Here is a 17,406-nt window from a genome sequence, read left to right as displayed (position 1 = left end):
CTCCAAACCCTAATCCTTTGCACCCTTCTTGCTGAAACATATATGAGGATGACACACATAGACACATCTTATGTGAAATGCATTTTGTTCGTGTGTGTGACAGACTGTTAGAAAGTTACTGCTGACATTTACTACACAGAACAATTCTCTCTTAATTTCACATGTTACTCATTGGGATTGATTTTTTATTGAGTTTATCGGTACAATCTAGGTATACAGTACAGTTACATTCATTACTGGGATCCTGTACCTTCACATGACAGGTCTTGGTTCTCATTTTTTCCCCCTTATCCCTGCCCTCCCTTCACCCCCTCCTCCCTTACTTATTTACAAACACTTTATTTCCATTTTTTCATTTTCTCAGATTTTTTTCTTTTCCTTTATTCCCTTTCCCCTACCCTTCCCACTTCACCTACACATTTAGCCCTTTTCTTCCTATTTCACATTGTCCATTATATCACTAGGACCTTATGTACTATTATAGTTTATTCACACCAGAGAAACTATTCAGTATTTACACTGAATAGTGAATAAATAGTGACTCATTTATTTCACTTAGGAGTATATCCTCGATATGTATCCACTTTCCTATAAATGAATCTAATTTCTCATTCTTTATGGCTGAGCAATATTCCATTTTATAGAAAAACCACATCTTCTTTATCCAATTTCCAACTGATGGGCAAATGGGCTGTTTCCAAGTTTTAGCTATTACAAACTGTGACGCTATAAACATGGGTGCACGTATATCTCTGTGATATGATTGTTTTAACTCTTTTGGAAAGATACCCAACAGAGGGATGGTTGGGTCAAATGGAACCTCTAATCCTAGTTCTTTGAGGTATCTCCATATTGGCTTCCATAGTGGTTGCACCAGTCTGCACTCCCAAAAACAATGGAGAAGGGTTCCTTTCTCCCCACAACCCTGCCAACATTTGTTATTGGTTGACTTCTTGATAGCAGCCATTCTCTGTGGGGTGAGGTGGAATCTCAGTGTTGTTTTCATCTGCATCTCTCGAATGACTAGTGATGCGGAACATTTTTGTTGCTTTTACTTCTTTGTCTGAGAAATGTCTGTTCATTTCAGATGCCATGCAGTAAACTAAAATCCAAATGTATTAAAGATCTAAATATTAAAAAAAGAGACACTAATTTTGCTGGAAAATAAATTAGGTAGAGCTCTTGAAGACATTGGCATAGGAAAAGATTTTATGAACAAATCCTCAGTAGCACGGGAACTAGCACAAGGAATCAACAACCGGGATCTCATCTTATTAAAAAGCTTCTGCACTGCAAATGAAACCATAGCAGAACAAAATGACAACGTAAAATGTGGGAAAAATATTTACCAGCTGCTCCTCAGACAAAGGACTATTATCTATAATATATAAAGAACTCAAAACATCCAGCCCCTCCAAATATAAAGACCCGATTCAAAAAAAGTCTATTTTAACAAAGTTTCCTTTTACTGTTTGTGGTTTTGGTGTTCTGTTTAAGGAATCTTTGACCTAATGTCACAATTTTTTGTTGTTAGTGCTTTTTTTTTTCTGTTTTTTCGAGACAGGGTCTCATTATGTAGTTGAGACTGACCTGGAACCTCCTGTTTAGCCCAGGCTGGTCTCGAACTCACAGCGATCCTCCTGTCTCAGCCTCTCAAGTGCTGGGATTACAGGTGTGCCCCACCATGCCTGGCTCTGGTGCTTATTAATTATACAGATTAGTGGATTTCATTTTGGAATATTCCTGTATCAATTCATCATTTTCTTTTAGAAATTTAATGGTGTTCCTTCTTACAGTTAGCTCTCTGATCCATCTATTTTGAATTAAATTTTGTTAATGATGTGAGTAAGATGTAAGTGATTGTTTTCTTCTGTACAGATAATTGATTTTTGCAGCACAATTTGATGAAAGGCTATCTTCTCTCCATTGAATTTTGTTCGAAAATTTGTCCAAAATAAAATGATCTAATTGGTTTCAGTTAATTCTCAATATTCATCCTTCAAAGAATACCACGTTGTGTTTAATTCTATAACTTTGCAGTAGTCTTTAAAATAGTTTTTAAGTAGTATAAATCACCCAGCTATATTCTTTTTAAATTATATAATTATTCTAAATTCTTCAGGTTTATGTACAACATTTATGTATTCATTTATGTTTTTATTTTTCTTGTATATATTCAAGGGGTAAAACTTGACATTTTAGTATACAAAATTGAATGGTTACTATAGTCAAATGATTTATTAAAGCCACCCAGGTTGAGGTTGAGCACAGGAATATCAGTACATTTAAAACAAGCCTCAGCATTTTTTGCATACAATAGAGTATCATAACTGTTGTCCCATGGTGTGTGTCACATTTCTAGACTTATTCATCTATGTACATGCAATTTTATGCTATTTTATTCACATGTCCTTTTTTCCTTCCTATCCTCACCCTCTAGTAGCCACTGTTGCATTCTGTTTCTGTGCATTAAAAAAAAAACTTCAAAAGTCCACATATAAGTGACATTATGCAATGTTTTTATATGTAGTGTGATTCATTTAGCTATAATGCCTTTTATGTTCATCCCTGACTTTACTAATGGAAAGCTATATTTTGTTTTTGGGGTTTTTTATTTTGTTTTTTTTTTTTTTTTTGAGACAGGGTCTCACTGTGTAGTCGAGACTGACCTGGAATTCACTATGTAGCCCAGGCTGGTCTCGAACTCACAGCGATCCTCCTGCCTCAACCTCCCGAGTGCTGGGATTACAGGAGTGCACCACCATGCCCGGCAGAAAGCTGTACATTTTAAGACTGAATGTGTATTGTGTGTGTGTGTGTGTGTGTGTGTGTGTGTGTGTGTGTGTGATTTCTATATCCATTTGTCAACAGTCACTTCGGTTGTTTCCATATCCTAGCTATTGTGAATAAAGCAGCAATGAGCATAGTAATGCAGATATCTCTACAGAGTGCTGATTTAATTTCCTTTTTATATATGCCCAGCAGAGAGATTACTGGTTCATATGTACCTTACTTTTAAATCAGTTTACAAACCTTGTTAGGATTTAGATAGGGATTGTATTGTTTCAATATATCAGATGGAAGCAGCTGATCTCCTAATGTTTATTTTACTAGTTTAAGACTATGACATGACCTTTCTACTTGTAGAACGTTTCTTTTGCTTTTCAGAGTTTGTTAGTTTTAGTATATAAGCTGTGCATAACTTAAAAAAATATCCCTACACATGAAGTTCTTATTTGTTCCCATTTCCTTTCCCTCCCTTGTTTCTGTCTTTTTTTTATTTTCTCATATATTTTCCTTTCCCTTCTTTCTTTTCCCACCGAAATTGTCATAGCTTATTTATGCATAAGGGCAATGTACCTCGTTTTGTAAATTTCTAGAAAATCAATTAAAATTTTCCTTAATTTTATTTGTACTGCTATTGTAATTGAAGCTTATTAATTTCCTTTTCTAATTGTTAGTTGCTACTATATAGTAATAAAATTGATTTTATTTGGAGAACTTTTACTATGCAACATTGTTATTTTCATTTTTTAGTTTGAGTAGCCATGGAGTCATCTAAATGAAAACATGATCATGTCAGCTATAAGTGAATATAGTTCTATTTCTTCCTTCTAAATAAGTATTTCTTTTCTTATCTTCCTTCATCCCATACTGACTAGCTGGTACTTCTTGGAGCAATGATAAATGCTACAGGAACCAAATTTCTGGACATCTTTTCAATCTTAGAAGCAATTCAGAAAATCTTAGGAACACTGAAAACACCATTTGGCCAAGAATTTAGGGTCAGTGGCACTGTGCCTGCAAGGTCCTGAGTTCGATCCCTGCAGAAAGAAAGAAAGAAAGAAAGAAATCACCATTTGTTGTACGTTTTCATAGATGTCCTTAGAATGAGGAAGTGTCCTCTATTTGTAGTTTACTAAGACCTTAGTTTTTGTCATGAAAAGATGTGCAGTTTTGTCAACTGCTTTTTGAGCATCTATTGAAATTGTCATGTTTTTCCCTTTTCTTTTCATCTCTAAGTACACTATCCTACATGAATTGATTTTTAGAATGTTGAGACTATTTTGTGAGATGGAGAAATATTCCTCTTGTATATATCTATTTTCTCCTCTTTTATATGCTATTGTAGTTACACAAATTAGATCTGTATATCACAGACTTGACAATGCATTGCTGTAAGCATTACTTTATATAATTTTATGCCTACAAAGGAAATTTACAACAGAGAGCAAGTGTTTACTTTTAGAATTTGTTATGTTAAACTTCTTAACTCTTTCTGGTTGTCCTTATTTATTCCTGTGGATTTCAGATGCAATGGTATAGCTAATTCCACTCTGATACAACTATGCTCTTACTTTCTTTCTTTTTGCTGTTATGTTCAAATATCTTATATTTCTATATATTATATGCCCATCAGCACAAATATAGGGGGTGAAGGGAGGGCAGGGATAAGGGGAAAAATGAGAACCAAGACCTGTCATGTAAAGGTACAAGAGCCCAGTGATGAATGTAATTGTACTGTATACCTGAAATGTACCAATAAACTCAATGGGAAAAAAATATATATATATATATTGCTTTCTACAATTATTTTTAATGAATTTATATATGAAAGGAGACAGTTGTATTTTTACCATTTCTCATAATTACATAATTATCTTTATCGGTGCACTTTATTTTTACATGGATTTGTAATAATATCTCAGGTTATTTCCTTTCAATTTCCTGTAATATTTCTTTTAAGGCAGTGTCCTAGTCACTTTCCTTGTCACTGGGACAAAATACCCAACACCTACAATTTAAAAGGTGGAGGGGGTTATTCTGACTCACAATTTTAGATGTCTCAGTCCACACGAGACAAGGTAGAAGAGCTTGTGAGAAGGAAAACTCCTGATATCATGGTGGACAGGAAGTAGGGAGAAAAGCAAGGAACCCATAGAAAGATAGACTCTTCCAAAGGCCCAGGGACAGTCTCTTACCAGGCCCCACATCCTAACAGTAAGACAGCTGTAGTAGCTCCTTAATCCAACCTCCTTTCAAGCCCAGCCTATGAGCACAGGAGGCCTTTGGAAGGATATTCTTGATCCAAGCCATATCAGGCAGGTTCACTAGCACCGGGCTCGATGTTTGTTGATCTAGGAATGTACCTGTTTTGCCTTAAATTTTCCCCTTGACAGAAGATATTCTTGGTTAGCAGTTTTGTTGTGTTTAGTGAGTTTTTACAGATGTTACAGCAATACTTTCCGGGCTAATTTGCTTTCGATTTTTTTTTTTTTTGGCCGTGCCTGTGATCGAGCATAGGACCTTAATGTTGTGAGGCAGGCAGCAGCACCACTGAGCTAAACACCCCGGACCTCATTTTCTTTTCTGAAGAGAAGTCAATTTATTCTTAGTTGAGTTCCTTTATACAGGATTTTCTTTTTGTTTCCATTGACTTTCAGTATTTTTATCATAATGATTACATGTGAATCCTTTTACATTTAAAGTTTGCTGAATTTTTTGGTTACTTATATTTTTCATCAAATTTGGAAATGTTTCATTATTTTTGATGATTTAATTTTTCATTAGTTAATATTGCACAGAACAACAGGTTTAATTTTGGCAAATCTATCCATACATACAGCACGCATTTACCATTTTCGCTCCCCCATTAATCCTTTGCCCTTCTCCTTGGATGTAATCCATCTTCCCTTCTAGTTCTATATCATGTTTTCTCCAAAACTTTTCCCTCTGTTCTCTGTACCTTGTTTTATTCAGGTCAAACGAATGTTAATGCGCTTAATGGTGCCTTGCATTTCTCTGAGGTTGTATTCAATTTTCATTTGTTTTTGTATTTAAATTCTCTTTCCATTTGTCACGTTTGATGATTCCTCTACTAGTTCAATTGTACTATTGGTCCCGACTAGTGAAATTTTCTATTAAGTTATTATAATCTATCTTCAATTCCAAAATTTTAATTTGGTTCTTTCTAATTACCATCCTGTTGATATGTTGTGTTGCGATCATAGCTTCCTTTACTATGATTTTTGTTTTTGTTTTTGTTTTTTTCTAGCACCAGGGATTAAACTCAGGCCCTGGTGTTTGTGAGACAGGCATGCTGCTGAGCTACATCCCCAGCCCTGAAGCATTGTTTTTTAAACCTGATAATGAAGTTTCTGCTGCATCATTTGATCTTAGTGTTTATGTCATCCTTTCTTGTTTCCTCATACGTCTTGTATTTAAAATTGAAAACTTAAAATTTTAGCTAATATTTTGTATGAAATCCAGATATTCATGCTCTAGATCTTGTTTTTGTTGTTATTCACTTAGTAACTTGTCTGTCGTAGTATAGTTAAGTTTATTTCCTTGTCAATGTGAAGAACTTGATGTTGCTTCGCAGAGAATCCAGACTAGAGAAAACAGAAAATTACAGTGGGAAGAGAGTTATGTAAACAGAGCTGGGTTTGATTGATACTTTTTCCTATTTCCTTGTAATCTCTTTGCCTCATTTAGTATTGCAACCAGTTATTAGAAATCATTCAGTTCCAATTCATTGCATCATTATTTTTACTATGGCCTGGGATATAAAGTGCTTCAAATCTGTTCCAATTAAATTCGGACAGAGTCCATCCCCCTCCCAAAATTTGTTGAGATATAATTATTAGATAATTATATGCATTTAAGTACACAATGGGATGTTTTAATATAATTCTGCCTGGTAAAATGGTTACCATAATTTGAGGCCAATTTTTGAGGTTTGTTCCTATGATCAGAGAGCTTTTCTCAAGCACCTCTGTTCTATACTCTCTCAGTCAAATAAGCTGGCCTGTGATTTATCTTGTTCTTAATTAAAGGAAACTTCCAGATATTTTTATCTTCTTACCATGAATATAGGCATTATTTTTAGAGTATTTATATGATTGAAGTTCCCTGTTTCATTTCAAATAAAGCAAGTTTTATAGTTTTGGATCTCTCTTTTCTTTTCTTTAGGACCCACATCATCCTTCGCTTAAAGTTTCCAAGCTACTAATCTGAGTGCTGAGTAAGGTAGTAGAGTCTGGTCTTTTCACTTTACCTGTTTTAATGTAGTAAGCTGAGCAAAAGCATATTTGAGCTTTGTATGTGCAGACAGATACAACTGGATATGGCATACATCATCAGGGTGGAATGGTGTGTTAGTCAGCTTTTAACCACTGTGACAAAATACCTTAGAAAACCAAAGGATAAAAAATTTATTTTGGCTCATAGTTTCAGAGGTCTCAGTCCATTGTCTCCATTGCTCTTAGACCTGTGGTGAGGCAGAAACATTATTGCAGAAGGGCATGGCAGAGAAAGCCTGCTTACTTCATGGCAGCCAGGAATGAGAGATAGACAATACCAGTGAGAAAGGGGTCCAGGACCAGACACAGTTCCCAAGTTTATGCCCCTATGATGTACTCCTTGCAACTAGGCTAGGTGCCATCTCTTGTTTCCTGTTCTTTCTGTTTCTACCTCCCAACAATATGATCAAATTGAAATCTCATCAGCTAATGAACTGATGGAAGTTAGAGCGCTCATGATCCAGTCATTCCCCAAACCTCTTCAGTATGTGAGCCTCCTTTGACACAAGGAGCCTTAAGGGGACATTTCAGATAACTGTAACTGAAGGGTTTAGAAAGGTAGCTCCTAAACTCTGACTGTGCTCACCAGGAACTTAGTATCTACTAGTTGGAACAGGAGTAGAGTGCCAATCCATGTGAGATACTGTATCACTTGGTAGTGAACTTGGTCATATCTTCTAGGAAAGGAGGTTCCATCAAGATATCCTCAGAGTAGGGCTGGGGATTTAGCTCAGTGGTTCCGCTGCCTGCCTCCCAAGTGCAAGGACCCGAGTTCGATCCCCGGTACCACAAAAAAACAAACAAACAAACAAACAAACAAAAAAAGATATCTCTCGGAGAGACAGGAAGTGGGGCAGGGGTTCAAGTGTCACTGACTCTCTGTCATTATCAAGTAAGTTTTGAAAAACATGTTTTATTTATTTGATGTAGGCCCTTAGGAAGTATTCCAGAAAATGTTGATAGTTCCTATATTAATTATCCATATTAATTGTACAGATTGGTGAAATCCCCTGTAAATATCCATGCACGCATGCAGTGCACTGCCCTACTGACAGCTCCCTTCACAGTTGCTAATTCCCTGTCTACTTTCAGGTAACTTTTTAACGTTTCCACATGAGAGACTAAATACTTGGTACTTGTTTTTCTGTGTCTGGCTTATTTCATTCACCATCATGCCGTCCAGTTCATTCATTTTCCTACAAATGACTGGAATCCATTCTCCTTTATAGCTGTACAATCCTTTGTATATGTAGCATATTTTCTTTATTAATTCATCTTTAGATAGTCACCTAGAATGATTCCATATATTAGCTATTGTGAGTAGTGCCACTGTCAACATAGGTATCCAGGTGTTTCTTTTGAATGCTGACTGCATTTCCTTGCAAGATATGCCCAGAAGTAAGATTGTAGAATCATACGGTAGATCTACAATTTTCAGTTTGTTGAGGAACATCCATGCTTTTTTTTCCTAGTGGCTTTCTTAGTGTACTTTCCTACTAACAGTGTATTATGGCTCCCTTTTCTTCACATTCTTGCCAGCATTTGTTAATTTTTGTAACAGCATTCTTACAGGGGTGAGATGGTATCTTATTTTTAATTGGATCATTTGTTTTTTATTCCTTGAGTTTTCTATATTTTCAGGAGAGCAATTCCCATTCAGTGGGATGTTTCCACTCTGCTGTTTCTTTTGCTGTACAGATGAGACCATGATCTCCTTTGTCAATTCTTGTTTTTTTTTATGTGCTCTTAAAACCTGTCCAGGAGATTGTTACCTGTGCCAATACCTTGAAGTGTGTCCCCTGTGCTTTTCTCTAGCTATTTTGGGTCTTATATTAAGATCTTTGATAGATTTTGAGTTTATTTTTGTATAGGGTGAGAGATAGGGGTCAGGTTTCAATCTTCTATATGTGAATATCTAGTTTTTTCAGCACCATTAGTTGAAGAGCCTGCCCTTTAAGTAGGTTGAATACTTTAGTTCAGAATTGGCTAAAGATGTAATCTTAATTTTAGGGTTTCTCCCAGATAGCTGAACACAACAAAATGTAAACAATTAATTTTATGTCATTGATGTCTGTCAAATTTTGACCCCCAAAATACATTTTTCTGAGCACTGCACTTTTATTACATCATTAAATCCCCTATACAATGAATACCAATTTAATTACATTCAGAAGTATATTTTCATAAATGTTGTTTTATTAACAGTTTACAAAATTCCAAAAAATTTTAATTTGGCTGATTACCTAGAAAATATATTCAAATCTTAAAAACTCCACATCATTCTAATATCGCCATCATATTCTGAGTCAAGAGAAGGTGTTTATTCTTTAGACTCTTCTTTTTTTGAAGTTTACTGGTACCTTTTAGGTCAACAATACAGTTACATCCATCATTATGATTGATCCTCACCATCTACATACACTTTAAACAGGAATTCTTAATATATGTTTAAAAAGAGGGTTATCTTGACATACACATTCTAAAGCATGTCCCCTTTCAAACTAAAAAATACATGGTGGCTGTAGCTTAATATGTTTTAGTGTTTAATGTTACTTCCTAGTACCATGTCACTCTTCCCAAGCTAGTCAGTGGAATTCTATTGTATATTTTATATTCTTTTTGTACATGCAACATATATCTAAATACACTGTATGAAGAAAAATTGTAACTCATTTCCTCAGCTTAGTTCATACTTCAGAAAAGCCATGTTTGCTCACCAATAATGTGTCAATTATTCTTTGGTGTTACCCTTTTAATTACAGTTCCTATACTATACTTGATAGTCTACTATCACAAATACCACTACTACTTTTCTTTTTCTTTCTTTTTTTTAGGTTTTCTTTCTATAATGTCATCAGCAGACTTAAGGCTACAAATTAAACTCAATTTTCAAATTTCTAACCCCACCATATTTGACCTTTTAACTCATTTGGTATATATGAAGTATGTGTTCTGAGAAAATGAACATAGACACTGACTCTTCTGTACTAGATTGTGAGTGTGTGTGTCTGTGTGCATGTGTGTGTGCACAAGTGCATGTGTACTAGGAGAGGGGTGTTCTCCCACAAAGCTGCCCTTTCCATAAATCCCTTGGTAAATTTTGTTGTGTTCTTTATGTAGGTCCTGAATAAATCTTCACAGTGTATGGCTCAGTGATTTTTTTCTTAGTATTATGGATTATTTCTAACTTAGATTTTCCTTAGAAAGTGTTGGTATAACAGGAAAAGAGTAATTTTTCCCCTACATTTATTTCTTAGGTCCAACTCACGAAAATGGTTAATAGTCCTTAAGGTTTTGGAGCCTTGATCTTCACATATAATTTAGGAATGCAAAAGATACTCATGTGTTTGCATTTCAGAGGTGAAAATAAGCATTTCACATTGTATAGTCCGATTCTACACAACATGCTGTAATATAGGAGAGTCCGTGAATGGGACAGATTTGTCAATCCTCTAAAATAAAAAAGTAATATGTGTATGAACATAAATACACTTTCAAAATAGAGAGAACATAGATTTCATCAGATCTTTAGTGTGTCTTTAAATCAAAAAATAAAGACACATATATCATGCTTTGAAATATATGCATATATTGTCTTTTGCAATATATAGTAGTACCTCGGTTTACAAACTTAATTTGTCATATGAATTTTGGGGAAGTTTGTGTTTGTGCAGGGAAGATGTCCATGATCGTGTTTGTCACCTGATACAGAGTTTGCAAATGGAAGCAAAATTTGGCAAATTTTTTTCTTCACAACCCGAATTAAACAGATGTGTTTGTGAACTGAGGTATTCCTCTACGTTTCATTCATTTGCATTTTAAAAAAATCAAATTTGATATTTCCTTCCCAATAATTAAAGTACATCATGGCCCTTTAGGAATCGGTTCTGTCTCCTTGATAACCATCGTGAGGGAGCCTGTGAGCTGACATTCCCATCGTGCTCACACCAGTCTTACTCTCTTTACTCTGATTAATTCATTTTGCATCACATTTATCTTCTAACTTACTCTATCTTTCATTTTTTTTCTGTCTCTTCTACCACTGTAAATAGAGCATAGGCCTCACAGAAAAGTATTTTGTGTGCAAACTATTTTGTCTGGCACATACTAGGTACTCACTGAATAAGTACTGAATAAAAAAAAGAACAAAACAATATAGGCAAATATCTAACAAGAAAGAGTGTACATTCTTGGTTAGTGGGTACATAGATTTTTTTTTCTTTCTTCTCTCTCTTTGGTACTGGGGATTGAACTTGGGACCTTGCACTTGTGAAGCAGGTGACAGAACCACTGAGCTAAATCCCCGACACAACACATAGATTTTTAAATAAGACTGCTATATGCAATATTTTTCAATGTTGTTCCATGCATGGAGTCAATAATGTCATGATGATATAATCTATTCTGTGTCTTAGTAGCTTTTTAATTTATATGGTATTCTCCATATTACAAATAATGATTTAATTCTAATATCAGTCCTTTGACATGGAATTAATGATGTTATCTGAGCCATTGGTTATTTTTTAAAAAGTCTGTAAAGCATATCTACAGGCCTTGACCTTGGAGTAAAGCTTCAGTAATTGCTAATGATTTCATTATCCTTCTTATTACTACAGCTATCTTTACTAAAAGGAGACATTTCTCTCGTCTTGATGAGAAGTATGTGTTTAAAAAGCGTAAACAATGTTTAAGCACACAAAGTGACTGTTTTATTTTATACAAAATGCATATTCTTTATCAACATGATTAATATTAAAAATGTCCTTTCATAGTTTACACAAGGAAAGAATTCAGAGTTACAAAGTGATACATTTAATAATCTACCCTAACAACTAATTCATTCCATGCTTTTAGGTTATTCTATATTAACATTGTGTTCCATCTCCTTCTATAAATAAAAACAGAAAATAACAAATAGATACCTAGAAATGTTCTCTTGGATTTTATTCTTGTTACCACATGGAATTATTTTATACAAATTGTTTTAATATTATCCCACTCGTTTTTTCTGAAAATTGTTAATCTTAAGCATAATTTCTTGAACATCCTACTAAAGCATCATGTTTTATTGTGTTTTTATTTGAATTTAATTCTCAAACTTAAACTCAGTTCATTGGAATGCATGATTTCAAAGAACAACCATGATGACTAGTGTCATCACGAGGAGAGTGTATTGTTTTGGGTTTTCTAGAGGAGCACAATCAATAGAAAAATTAATTAATTTCTAAATACACAAGATGATTTGTTAGATAGCCTTGTAGGACAAGCATGGGACCAGTCCATGGTGACTATGTGTACACTGGAGAGCCAGAGGACCCAGTAGTTGCAGAGTTGGAAGGCACCAAACAAGAGGGATTAGGGATGGAATGCCAGGCAGAGGCTGAAAGTCTGGAAGCTTCCCAGAGAGTCATGATGTGAGTCTTTATCTAAAGGTCAAAGAAGCCAGAGTCAAGTGTCTGCAGATGGTGACAGGTCAAGAGACCCAATTAAGGACAAAGGAGATTTTCTGTTGTTGTGTTTTATTTTTCCATTAAGTTTATCGGTACATTTTAGGTATATAATACAGTTACATTCATCATTGGAATCTTGTGCCTTTACATAATGTATCTTGGTTCTTAATTTTTTCCCATACTCCTGCTGCCCCCCCACTTCCCTATTTACAAATACTTTGTTTCCAGTTTTTCCTTTTCCTATATTTTTTTCTTTTCCCTTCTTTCCTTTCCCCTACCTGTCCAACTTCCCCTACTCACAAAGGAGCTTTTCAAGATTTAGGCCAACTTCAACTTTCTTCCCTTTTTTTCCATCTGTGCTGAAAGCCTATTGGATGATGATATCCAAAAATAAGCCTAGGTTTTTGTCCTTTAGTTTGCTGGTTTACCTGCCAATCATCTCTGGAAACACCCACAGACCCACCAAGAAGTGTGCTCTACTAATCTAGATTTCTTGATGGATTCAAATTAACAGTTGCCATTAATTATCACAGAGAGGTAAATTTTAACATGGACACAGAAGGAAGATACATTGTGTGAAGTTGGAAACAGGAATTGGGAGTTCTGCTATCACAAGCCAGGGAATACATGGTCTGCCAGAAGCTGGAAGAGACAAAGGAAGGGTCTGTGGGAGTATGGCATTCTCAACCCTTTGCTTTTGGATTACTTGTATCCAGAAGTTAGAGACAGTAACTGTCTGCTGTTCATTGTCACTCAAGTTGTACTTTATATTGATAGCCCTAGGAAACAGATACACTGGCCTTGGAGAGTTTTCTTGGGTTGGAGGTCTCACTGATATAGTCTCCACAGATCAATTTTAATAGCTATTTGTCCACTTACTGAAAGGTTGCCTTGCAAATTTTAACCTGCTTACCTTCAAAATATAAATGAAATAGAAAAAATTATGTTCACAATATCAAGTTCATATCTAGCAGCATGGATATTTATCTGTCTTTGGAATCCTTTTATGTAATACAGGTTTGTGTGTTAATTATAGGTCCTGAAATTTTCTTGATACATGTATGGAGTGAATTCCTAAAATTTTATGTTGTGTCAGTGTCTGTTTGAATGTAATTTGTTATTTGCAATCTCTTGTCCCTCTGCTTGACTCTTTATTCCTGAGATGCATGACCAAAAGAAAGAGGACTGCCCTTCTGACTCATTGTACCCCCTTACTCAAGACCTGTAATTAATAAATCTTTGAACATATGTCCTGTTGTACTGGTGAACTGGATTCGTGGCTTCCATCTAAAAATCCATGGGCTACATTATACTGATTTTTCCCCAGGACATTGAATTTGGGGGGATGTAGGGTTGGAGTCCCAACACCAAAGCAAGGTCAGACAGACAAACACGGAACATCAGTCACAACAGCATCTGCCAGTATAAATCAGTTTCCAAGCATCCACTAGGCATTAGGTAAAAGAAGGAACCCACGAAAGACCCACTGTACACATGAACTCCCAGTTTCCTGTCCCCCACTGGAATGGGATTGCTGGCTGCCCAGATATTAGACCCTCAAATTAAGTTAGAGCTTTTAAAACAACATACTTTTCATGGCTTCAATCTTTTTATTTTGGTACAGGGTTTTATTTTTTTCCTCTCCACATACTGTTTATTTCTGTAAAGACTTCATTGCTGTTTTTCAATATATACATTTAATTCATTATTCTAAGAAATATGTGTTCTGAAAGCCATTTTATGATTTTCCTTTTTATGTAGATAATGTTTATTGTAGTTTGAATATGAAAACAGAAACTACATCCTGTAAATACCCTGATCTGTCCAGCGTCATAGGCCACTCAGAAGCTTTTTTCTTGGGGCCCAGAAAAATTGGGTTTCATTCTAAAATCTAGATTCTCTGGAAATGTGGTTAGAGTAACTTTAATGCCAGCTGTTTCAGGGCTGGCCAGGTGGTTGCATGAAAGCCTAACCAGAAAACTTTGGGTTTAAGACAGATAATTCAAAAATTAAAATTTCAACTTTGCTAATAAGCAGACTTCCTCACTATCCCCACAGCCTTGGGTTGTGGGTGGGTGCACACACACGTCTATAAATATATTCATAATATATTTTTTAAATGTCTAGGTTTCTATACTCTTGAGACAGGTCTCATTATGTTGAGCAAGCTGGTTTCTTTACTCCTGCATTCAACTTCTCCCTCTGCCTTAGCCTCCTGAGTAGCTGGTACTACAGATGAATCACTGCACTTGGAATCACAATCTAATTTAAAATTTATTCTAAAATATAATTTTAAATTTCCTATTATGTAAAATTGTGGATTAATCATTCATTATCAGTCTACATAGTTATGTTAACACCTTTGATCCTTGAGACAAGCTTTTAAATTAAGAATAATGGGATATTCTCTTCCATGGGAATGGTGTAATGATTAACAGAAAAAGCCCACACAGAAGCACATTGTCAGGTCTAAGTCAAACCTAATTGCGTTGCTGTTATTATTTCTACTATTACAACCATTTTTAGGGAAAAGATATTATTTTTTTATTCCCGGAGAAACTTGAAGCTGGGAGAAGTAACTTGATTTCTTTAACTTTGTAGATGACATGAGTGACTTTTCCATGTTTAAATAAATGTATAACATGGTGCTCAGAATTCTATTTTGCAAAATTAGACCTTATAATTCATGTTGTGCAATTTGCTTTCCTCACATAGCAATACATCATAGACATCTATAGAATTCTATTCATATCCTGGTTTATAATCATGTGTCCTGAATCTAGCATTTTAAGCCATAAGGGATGAAAGTGTGTGTGTATATGTATGTGTGTGTATAGTCTGCGTTCTATATTTTTATATTTTCCTCTGCTTAATATCAAATTGTCTAGCATTACTGAACCTATATTTTCTGTTCCTTAGCCTGCAGAGATTTATGAGAGCATCTCATAGTATTTTAATTATTACAGCTTGAAAATAAAATTTAGACTCTTTCATGGCAAAAGTCATTATTTTGTTATTTGAACATTCACATAATTTTATTCGTTAGTATCAGCGTTAGTTCCTCAAATTTAGCTGAACCCCATAGGGATTTCTGTGACATCAGTATTTCCAAAATCTTAAGTAAAATCATTATTTTTACAACAGAGCCTTCTCTTCCACCAACATATATGACTCCAATCATGTAAGCTGTTCTATAACTCTCTGAATAGATTTTTAACTTGTCTCTGTTTCTGTATTGAACATTAATTGATCAGTTTGTACATAGGTTTTATATATTTTCTCTTCCTAGTGGAAACAGAAATGTGAATTTGACCTTTGGAATGTCACTGGTACACTGATACACACATTTGTTAAATTTTTCATATGAATTTTTGTCTGCTCAAATTACTAATCCCTTTTGCTAATTCCATCATTTTCCAGAAGAGGTTTTAGCTTAAAAAATAAATTGTATTTAATTTCAATATAATGAGTAGAAGCCACATATCATTTTGTAGTACTCAGTTAAGTTATTTTTCTTTGTAGCTATAAATCAGCCAGTCTATACCAACATGGCCTATTTTAGGGTCTATAGCTTCCTCTCCTATTGACACAGATCCTTTGAACCTCTGCTGTTTTGGTTATTTAAGTATACTTAACCTCTAGTACAGAAAAAAATATCCCTGTATCTGTTACCCTTGTGATTTATGTATTGTGTAATTACAACTTTAACAATTTTTTTTAATTTCTAAGCCTAGATTATTTTCCTAATATTTTTCAGTTTTAGATTTACAAAAATTAGAAGCGATAATATCAGTTTTTATATACCCTCGTAAACTCAGTTTACCTATTATTAAACTATTACAATAATATGGTATATTTGTGATAACTAATGGAACAAAACTGATGTTTTATTAACTAAAATATATAGTTTCTTCAGATTTCCTTAGTTACAATCTAATGTCCTTCTGTTCGAGAATCCCATCAAGTTACATTTAGTGATAATGCCTTCTTAGGTTTCTCTTTACAGTGCCAGATTGTCAGTATAGTTTTTAGCAAATTTGAGTGTATTAAATAATAATAGTCAGAAGGTTTTTTGTAGTATGTTACTCAATTCATATTTGTCTGCTGCTGCTTTTCTTTCTTTCTTTTTTTTGTTTTTTCTTTTTCTTTTTTGGTACCAGGGATTGAACTCAGGACCTTGCATTGGTGAGGCATGTGGCAGAACTATTTTTCTAATGTTACATTGATGTCTTAGTGTATTCAGGCTGCTATAACAAAAGTAACATAGACGAGTAGCTTATAATGATAAAAAATTATTAATTGTTATGAAAGCTCAAAAGTCCAAGATCAGGTGCAAGCAGATTGATGTCTGCTATCTGCTTCCTCAATTATAGATGGCCATCTTCCCTTCTTGTCTTATATGGCAGATGAGGCAAGGGAACTCTTTGGAATCTCTTCTGTGAAGCCACTGCTCCCATTCATGAAGGTTGCACCCTCACCTAATAAAGGCCCTACTTACTAATACCTTCATAGGAATTTGGGAGGTGGGAGAAACTACATTTAAGCTTATAACAACTAGGATTATACATTTTCAGGTGGGATGTTGAAGAAAGTACCATTTTAACATCTCATATCAAAAATTCATACATTTGCTTCTTAGTATCTGCAGGAGATTGATTCCAGGACTTCTCACAGATATCAAAATTTAAGGATGCTCATGCCCCTTATATAAAATGGTGAAATATTTGCATAGGATCTACGCGCATCCTCTAGTACATTTTTAATAATTTCCAGATTTCTTATAATAGCAGAATACATTGTAAATACCGTGTAAACCATCATTATACTCTATTGCCCAGGGGGATAATGACAAGAAAATCTGTAAATGTTCAGCA

The sequence above is a fragment of the Fukomys damarensis genome, unplaced genomic scaffold, assembly GCF_012274545.1.
Source record: "Fukomys damarensis isolate Sample0158 unplaced genomic scaffold, DMR_v1.0_HiC HiC_scaffold_39, whole genome shotgun sequence".
NCBI classification, from domain to species: Eukaryota; Metazoa; Chordata; class Mammalia; order Rodentia; family Bathyergidae; genus Fukomys; species Fukomys damarensis.
This window is presented reverse-complemented; position numbering follows the sequence as displayed.